This window comes from Psammomys obesus, unplaced genomic scaffold (genome assembly GCF_907164565.1).
Source record: "Psammomys obesus unplaced genomic scaffold, mPsaObe1.curated_primary_1811, whole genome shotgun sequence".
Lineage (NCBI taxonomy): Eukaryota > Metazoa > Chordata > Mammalia > Rodentia > Muridae > Psammomys > Psammomys obesus.
In genome coordinates, this window is record NW_026596051.1 from 3,824,063 (window position 1) to 3,833,446 (window position 9,384).

Sequence of the window (9,384 nt, forward strand, 5' to 3'; positions counted from 1 at the left end):
CCCCCCCCCCCCCCCCCCCCCCCCGTGCAGGGTGCTGTGAAGGGTCAGCAGATATTTCTGATTTCCTTTCCTTTTCCCCTCACTTATAAGTTTGTTTCATTTTTCTTGTGTGGAAGGGTGTAGCCTATTGCAGCGCTAATAAAGCACGCGTGTTGTCAGCAGAAAAGCTTAGTATGTGCACACTTGACAGCTGGAAGTCACGTGCTTTGCATCTGAGCTTGCAGTGAAGGCAGCACCAGCCAGTTAAATTCATGCTACAAAGTTTTAACTTTTTGAGATGAATTTCGGTTACATCATTAGCATACAAACACAAACACACAATTCTTGGGAGAAGATTATTTCTTTGTTGTTTTCTAATTCAATTCCAGTTTTATTCTTTGAAGGTGATATTGTATATCAATTTGATGTGACATTTTGATACACATGTCTTATTCATATGTGTACTCATAAAAATGCATGAGCATGTGCTAAAGAGTATTTTAGTGGTGGTAAGTTATTACCAGGTTTTTTTTCCCATGACAATTCTTAACAATCTGGACAAGAATTTATGTTGATCTAGCCGTTTCTTTTTAATTAGAAGAATATTACAGTCAAACCTTGTAATAATTCTCTGGTCATTCTCTTGATAATAGGTATTTAGAAATCTTCTAGTATTTGCTACTAAAAACTGCTAAGTGCATGCTCTGGCTTGTGCTCTGTGTATTTGTACTCATAGATGCTTACTTTAGATGGATTAGTAAATTTCACAGTACAATGATAAGTTTAATGCTTTCAAATTTCTCTGAGAGGTAGTTTTTAATTCACTCTCTCATAAATCAATCTTTAGGTTATCCTGTTTTCATTGGTGAAAGCATTTCATTTTTGTTTTAGTCTTCTGCTCTGATATCTGGTGATGGTTGTTAGGATGTGAGGCTCAGCTTGAGCTCCCACTCAGGGATCCTTTTACAGACACTGAAAGATACACAACTGAGACAAGGCCTGGGAGTTCCTGGCTTACAGACTTCCCCATGCCAGGATCCCTCTTCTGGGCAGTGAGCTAACATCAAAGTGGGTACTGGAAGGCACATCCTGCTCCTGCCTGGCAATCAAAAGCCTCACTACAGGCTCTTGCTGAGAGACCTCCCACATACTCAGAAAACTGTAGGAAAATACCCTACTTCTATTACAAGGACTCTGATTCCTCTTTTCTGAACCCCTGCCATGCTGTAATTCTCTAGTGCTGGAGCTTGGACTCTTTGGAGGATCCACCAAAGAATGGAGCAACTTGACTCTCTGTTCATGCATTAATACATTTTTAAATGAACTTCTTTTTTTCATTTTTTATCATTGTGACTTTTTAAAATTTTTCACTTTTTATGAATTGCAGTTTATGTACTTTGTATCCCAGCTGTAGCTCCTTTCCTCATCCTCTCCCAAGCCCACCCTTCCTCCCACTTCTCCCATGTCCCTCTCCAAGTCCCCTGATATAGCAGGTCCTTCTACCTTTCCCTCTGACTCTAGTTTATCAGGTCTCATCAGGACTGGATGCATTGTCTACCTCTGTGGCCTGGTAAGGCTGCTCCCCCTCAGAGGGAGGTGGTCAAAGAGCCAGCCTCTGAGTTTATATCAAAGGCACTCCCTGTTCCCATTACTAGGGAACTCACATGGAGACTGAGCTGCCATCTGTGCAGGAGTTCTAGGTTATCTTCATGCATGGTCCTTGGTTGGAGAATCAGTCTCAGAAAAGACCCCTGTGCCCAGATTTTTTGGTTCTGTTTCTTTCCTTGTGGAACTACTTTCCCCTCCAGATCTTTTTATCTCCTCTTTCTTTCATAAGATTCCCTGTATTCTGCCCAAAGTTTAAATAAACTGCTTATTCCATGACAATCCAGCTCACTTTCTTCTTGAACACCCCAATCCAAAACCTGCAACACTGAGGTAATTTTATATTAAAATTAGTTATCTGTATTTCCTACTCATTAAATTTGCCAAACTAATTGAAACTTTTAAATTTATTTAAAGTATTTAAATAATTTGAACACTTATCTATATTTTGTACATGTAGACATACACACATATAAATACATATCCTCAAAACATTTCATTTATTTTTAAATTTATGAACCTGTTTGGTGAAATCCACTCAATCTACATACATTGATAGTTGCTATTCAAAGGGTTGAGAAGGTGGCTCAGCAAGTAGAAGTGCTTGCTAACCTGGTAGAGGACCTGAATTCAGTTCACAATATGCAAGCCAGTGGCTTAGAACTTCCTGTAACTACAGAATTGACACTCTCTTCTGGTGTCTCAGGCCACCCACACCAACACCCACAGACAGACTCCTTTCCATGTGGCGCACATACATATTTCTAAAAAAAAAAGAAAAAAAAAACAGCTTTTCATTATGGCATGTTATCTCTCCTTAACAATAGTCTTTGGTTTTTCAACACCTCACTGTGATGTATTAATATAGAATATACATATGTATGCTGTTTTGCACATTTTTCCTTTGCAGAATTTTCCCCACTTTTTTTTTTCTACTTTTAACTTCAATAACACGATCGTCAGCCTGCTTCATATAGTTGCATAAATTCTACTGGTTTTCTTATTTCATTACCACCCTTTTCCATTCTTTCTCTGGTTTTCATTAACTCTATTTTTTCTTATACTTTGCTGAGTTTCTTTGAGATAATTATCTGACTTCTCTGTTAGACACACGCAAGTGTCCATTTTTTTGGGGAAATGGCTGGAAGCTATGTAATAATCTCTTGGGATTTAGCTTTCCTTAGTGTTGTGTTTTTTGTTGATATTGTTTCTGTATGTACATTTAGAGCGGCATCATCGTTTTCACACCAGATGAGCCTCAGTGTGAAAAACAGCCCCTGAAGATGGGTGGGACCATTATGTTTAGGCTTTCACGGCAATTCTCTCTGTGGAAAGAATGCCATGGTATAATTTCAGCACCATAAAACCCATTAGTGCAGGTCAGTCTTTGTAAAGATTGCAGGGATCATACAGATCCAAGTTGTTGGGATTCCCAACTGTGCAGTATAGTCATTGGGGTCTTCATACTACCTTTCCCCAAGAAAGCAGTCTTAATCAAGTGGGTTTGTTTCAGCATTAGGTCTCACTTATAGTTGTGCAGAATAATGTATCCAAGATTTAGAGCATAAATATAAGGGCTCTAAAATTTGGGGAAATGGAGGGTCTAGGTTCTTGGGAACATGAAGCTCAAAATAGCATGGCCATCATGAGAAGGGCATAGGTTTATGTGGAGATTCTAGGGAGTTGACATCTTAAGGAAAAAAGCCAGAGTGGCTCAGTGTCCTCAGCCAGCATGTAACAGTGAGGACTCTGATGTCTGAGGCATAGGCTCTCACGGTCTGTACTGTAGTGTGAGCACCTGACAAGGTCTGGGGCCAGAGAAGGCATGGAACAGAGTAGCTTGCTGTGGTGGTGGCAGCTGAGATAGAAAAAGACATGAGCTCCAGGGGATGGATACAAAGTTAGTTTGGGGAGTTGCTGAGTGACCAGGTCTCCAGGATCAAAGCAAGGTAAGGAAGGCCTTGGTGATTCCATTGTTTTGGGTGAAGGTATTTACAGTGTTTTTGTTGTTGTTGTTTGTTTGTTTGTTTGTTTGTTTTACTGGTTTGAAAAAATAAAGGAATGCAGTTAAAATACTTATGTGCATGGTTTGAGTGAGTGTGAGAATGGTGTCCAGTACGTGAAAATAGACATGTTTCTCTTTGAAAGTATCAAACAAAGTGTAACTATTTTATAATTAGCTAATACCATTTGGTAGCCTTCTGGTTTGCTCCATGCATCTTCTCACAAAGACGATGGATGAAGATCAAAGGGTGGAAGTGGAGAAAATCACAATGAAAATAATACAATAATGAAAAATAATATAATACTGATTTTACCATCAAGATACAAATAGTTTATATCATCAATGCAAAAGTTTAGTATTAGAGTAATTGACAGACAATATTGATTGCAAAAGTAATAAATTTCACTTTTCACATTGTAATACAATGTATGGGAAAGAAATAAATATATTTCACTGTGTATATTCATACATTCCAATATAGTTCTTAATAATTGATGTAATTGCACATAGGAAACTACAATAATTTGAGATGTATTGAAATGTGCAATTCCAACACATTGAATAGGCAATAGCAAGACAATCAGTCTTGATTAAGAGAATATCCAGCATCCTAAAATTCATTCTAATAAAACTAGAATTTTAGAAAAATATCACAGTGCTTTTTTAATAGAAAATAAAGGGGTATTTTATGCTCAGCTTCCAAAAAGTCTTGGAACTTCCTTAGTTCTTCAAAATATCAAATATACTTGTTTTTATAAACCATTGTAATAAAGAGAATTATTGTGGAAGTCAGAGCTATTATAGATATTTTACCCTAGATATTTAAACTTTTTCTATGGGCTTCTTCTTTAGTAGTGATAAAAAGCACTCATTTCTCATTACAGTGTGGAAAGCTTTTATGTACGTCCTAGACTATTGTTGGCCAGGGACCATTAGGATGCTGATAATGGTGGAAATGTAACTTTGGTATTGAATTCTATTACTTAAGGCTTTGTTGCTTTCCCTCAACAGAATACAGAAACTTGTTAGTACAATAATTACAAACATTTCCTTGAAGAAATTTTATCTGTCCACATTTCAAAGAGGCTGAAGAATTAGAATCTGACTATACAATGCTGGTTCTTTTGATTCTGGGTTGAGTGCTAAACTTTAAAGCAACTTTTATTAAGCCCATTGGAAGATTTTTTTCTGCTAACAATTCAGTTCTATTTTGACTTGGTAATGAATGCTCATATTCTTGATATGAACCTGAAGAAAACTACCTGCACTTACAGTTTAAATATTTCAAAAACTAGAGCAAGAATAAGGACTATAGTCTAATATTGCATGGATCAGATTTAGAATAAATCACTACTCATTTAAAGTAGGTGATTATCTTTTTTAATAAAGCACATTAGTCTGGTATTAACCAATTTCTTAAAACATTCTCTGTGTTGCTTTCTATATTGCTGTGCCAAGTATTTTTACATAGCCAAATAATTAGAGGATTTTGATTATATTGCTGCTGTATTTTACCAGTTTTGTCAGATTTTATAGTTGTTCCCCGTCAAGTAAACTACAACATCTAAGCATGATTTGGATTTTCTGGATGGATATATGGATTACAATGACTTGTCAAAATATTCTTCTAAGTGAAAACAATGCTGAAAAGTGACAACAAAGACAATCAACATTACTGGGCACTGATTTCTGTATGATGGAAAGGACTACTATCCAAAGCCACATCTCCATAGGAGGAACTATAAATACAATTAGCTACAGAAGCCTGAGACTCCTCCTGCCAATGCCTAATCATTAAGAAAGGCCAGTTTCACACCTCCCTGAGCTCAGCCCTTGGCCTGAAGGTTCATTTATTCAGATAGTCACACACATTCACAGCCACAGTTCTAGGTACAGCATTCTGCATCAACTTCAGGTGAAGGAGAGGCAGAGAGCTATGGAACTAGCATTACACCCTGAACCCAGAAGAGAAGGAGCTCCCAAAGCACACTGGAAATTTTAAGTATTTATTTGCCTATATTACCATTTTTTTTGAGTGTGTATGCGTGTTTTGTTTTGTTTTGTGTTTTGTTCTTCCAAGACATGATTCTGCAGTAGTCTTCTTGGGGTTGATGAGTACATAATGATTGATCCATCCTGTTAAGTGTAGAGCAGCCAGTACCTGGGAGATAATTGTTACTTTAGCCATTTCCAAAGACTGTGCTTTATCAATAAACACATGATCTCTATAGACTGGAGAGCAGTCTGTGATAGCCATGCTTTGGCATTTGAACAAGGGAGTTTAATAAGTCTATTGAAAGCAAACAAAAAGAATAAATAGTGTGTAAGTGATAGAGAGATGCTTCAGAGTGATGATAACAGATATCAAATCAGGGTATTGTGGGTGTTCCTGGAAAAGGGCCATTAGGATTCACAGCCTAGGGTTGCTTCTGCTGATGTGACTACAGATGTAGTAGGGCCAAGAGTATGTGATCTGATATTGGAAAGTCTGCCCAAAGACAAACAACCAATGGCAAGCTCAGAGATGGTGTGGAGGAACCTGATTGGTCATCCACAGCTATATAAAGCACTCTCTTTTCCGGAATAAGTCTGCAGTCACTTGCCCTCAAATTGCATTCACCCAACTGCTGGTATCTGTGTGATGACTCTGTGCCTCTCACCATGCCGGCCTGAACCCCTGTCCTCACTCACAGGCTGGACCCATAGGAGAAGAACCAACAGGGCATTTATAAACATCCATCAGAAGCCAACTAGGAAAGTCTTATTGAGAGAGCAAACAGAAGATGTATCGTTAAACTCGTGGCTTATAAGTATCTAACAGAAATAACTGGGGAAGTCAGATAGAATTCCAAATAGACTGTGAGGTTCCAGGCAAAGCAAGTGTCCCCTTCCATGAAGCTTCCAGTAAAAGGTCAAACAAGAGCAGACAGATGATGTAATTAAATCAAAGGCTCACAATATGCAACAGTAAACAACTGGAGAAATTGAGGCAGTCATCCGAAGTCCCAGTTGAGCTTGCTGCCTATGGAAGATTGTATCAGGGGACAAACAACAGTGACCTCTGTTGGAAATAGTTTACTTCAATTGTTCTAAATAGTGCAATGTTTTTGTTTTTTATTTTCACTCTTGAACTTTTGCTGTTTTATTTCCTCTTTGTCCTAGAATTTGGAGTTGGGGGGGACCATCTTAGGGCAAATGTGTTTTTTTTTTCTTCCATTTGTTTTTTATTTATTCAACCAATATTTAAAGATCTATTATACATCCTGCACAGTGCTTGGCACTTGGTTATAACAGGGAACACAGTACTGCTCTCATCAAATGCCCCCAGTTGGAATGATAGGCAGAAAACTGATGAGGGCAAATGTTTTTTTTTTTTTTTTAATTTTTATTAACTACACTTTATTCACTTTGTATCCCTCCTGTGGTTTCCTCCCTCCTCCTGTCCCAATCCCTCCCTTCCTCCACCCTCTGCATGCATGCCCCTCCCCAAGTACACTGATAGGGAAGGACTTCTTTCCTTCCTTCTGACCCTAGTGAATTAGGTCTCATCAGGAGTGGCTGCCTTGTCTTCTTCTGTGGCCTGGTAATGCTGCTTCCCCCTCAGAGGGAGGTAATTAAAGAACAGGCCAATCAGTTCATGTCAGAGACAGTCCCTGTTCCTATTACAATGGAACCTACTTGGATACTGAACTGCCATGCGCTACATCTGTGCAGGGGTCTTAGGTTATCTCCATGCATAGTCCTTGGTTGGAATTTCAGTCTCAGGAAAGACCCCTGTGCTCAGATTTTTTGGTTCTGTTGTTCTCCCTGTGGACCTCTTGTCCTCTCCAGATCTTACCGTTTCCCACTTCTTTCCTAAGATTCCCTGCACTCTCCCCAAAAGTTGGAGGGCAAATGTTTTAAAGAAAGAACAATTTTGGACAATTTGGCATGGGTTTGAGGTATGAAAAAGGTTCAAGCCTTGCCAATTATTTGATGAGCTTCATTGTCAGCAATTAAAAACAAGGAAATCATAAAATTTGCAGGCAAATGGTGGGACCTAGAAAAGATTATACTGAGTGAGGTATCCCAGAAGCAGAAAGACACACTTGGTATATACTCACTTATATAGACCTATAAGATAGGATAAACATACTGAAATATATACACCATAAGAAGATAAACAAGAAGGAAGAACAGAGGTAAGATGATCATTCCTCATTTAGAAAGACAGATGGGATGGACATTGGATATAGGAGAAAAAAAAGTAACAGGACAGGAACCTACCACAGAGGGCCTCTGAAAAACTCTACCTACCAGTGTATCAAAGCAGATACTAAGACTCATAACCGAACCTTCAGCAGAATTCAAGGAATCATATGAAAGAAGGGGGAGTTAATATGATCTGGAGAGGACAAGAGCTCCATAAGGACCAAATATATCTGGGCATAGGGGTCTTTTATGAGACTCTTTCTCCAACCAAGGACTGTGTATGGATATAACCTAGAACCTCTGCTCGGATGTAGCCCATGGTATGTCAATATCCAAGTGGGTACCCTAGTAAGTGGAACATGGACTATGTCTGGCCTGAACTCAATGGTAGGCCCTTTGACCTCTCCCTGCCCCCAAGGGAGGAGTAGCCCTGCTAGGCCATAGAAGGACTTTGCAGCCAGTCCTGAACATACCTGATAAAACAGGGTCAGATGTCCTCCATTGCTGGTGGGAATGTAAACTGGTTCAACCACTCTGGAAGTCAATCTGGCGCTTTCTCAGACAACTAGGAGTAGTGCTACCTCAAGACCCAGCTATACCACTCCTAGGTATATACCCAAAATTTGCTCAAGTACACAACAAGGACATTTGTTCAACCATGTTCATAGCAGCTTTATTTGTAATAGCCAGAACTTGGAAACAACCCAGATGTCCATCAACGGAGGAATGGATACAGAAACTGTGGTATTTTTACACAATGGAATACTACTCAGCAATCAAAAAGGAAGAAATCATGAAATTTGCAGGCAAGTGGTGGGATCTAGAAAAGATCATTCTGAGTGAAGTATCCCAGAAGGAGAAAGACAAACTTGGTATATACTCGCTTATATAGACCTACAAGACATGATAAACATAATGAAATCTACACACCTAAAGAAGATAATCAAGAAAGTGGACACAGGCGAAGGTGATTAATCCTCATTTAGAAAGACAAATGGGATGTGCATTGAACTTATGACAGGAGTCTATCACAAAAGGCATCTGAAAGACTCTACCTAGCAGTGTTTCAAAGCAGACACTAAGACTCATAACCAAACCCTCGGCAGAGTGCAGGGAATCATATGAAAGAAGGGAAGTTAGTATGATATGGAAAGAATAGGAGCTCCACAAGGACCAAATATATCTGGGCACAGGGTCTTTTCTGAGACTGACACTCAACCAAGGACCATCTATGGATATAACCTAGAACTTCTGCTCGGATGTGGCCTGTGGTAGCTCAGTAACCAAGTAGTTTTCCAAAGTAAGGGGAACACGGACTATTTCTAATAGGATCTCAAGGGCAGGCTGTTTGACCCCCACCCCAGGGGAGGAGCAGTCTGTTAGGCCACAGAGGAGGACTTTGCAGCCAGCCCTGAAGATACCTGATAAAACAGGGTCAGATGAAAGGGGAGGAGGTCCTCCCCTATCAGGGGACTTGGAAAGGGGCAGGGAGGAGACCAGGGAGGGAGTGTGGGGTTGGGGAGGGAATGAGGGAGCGGGATACAGCTGGGACACAGAGTTAACAAAATGTAACTAAAAAGAAAAATAAAATAAAATAAAAAAAA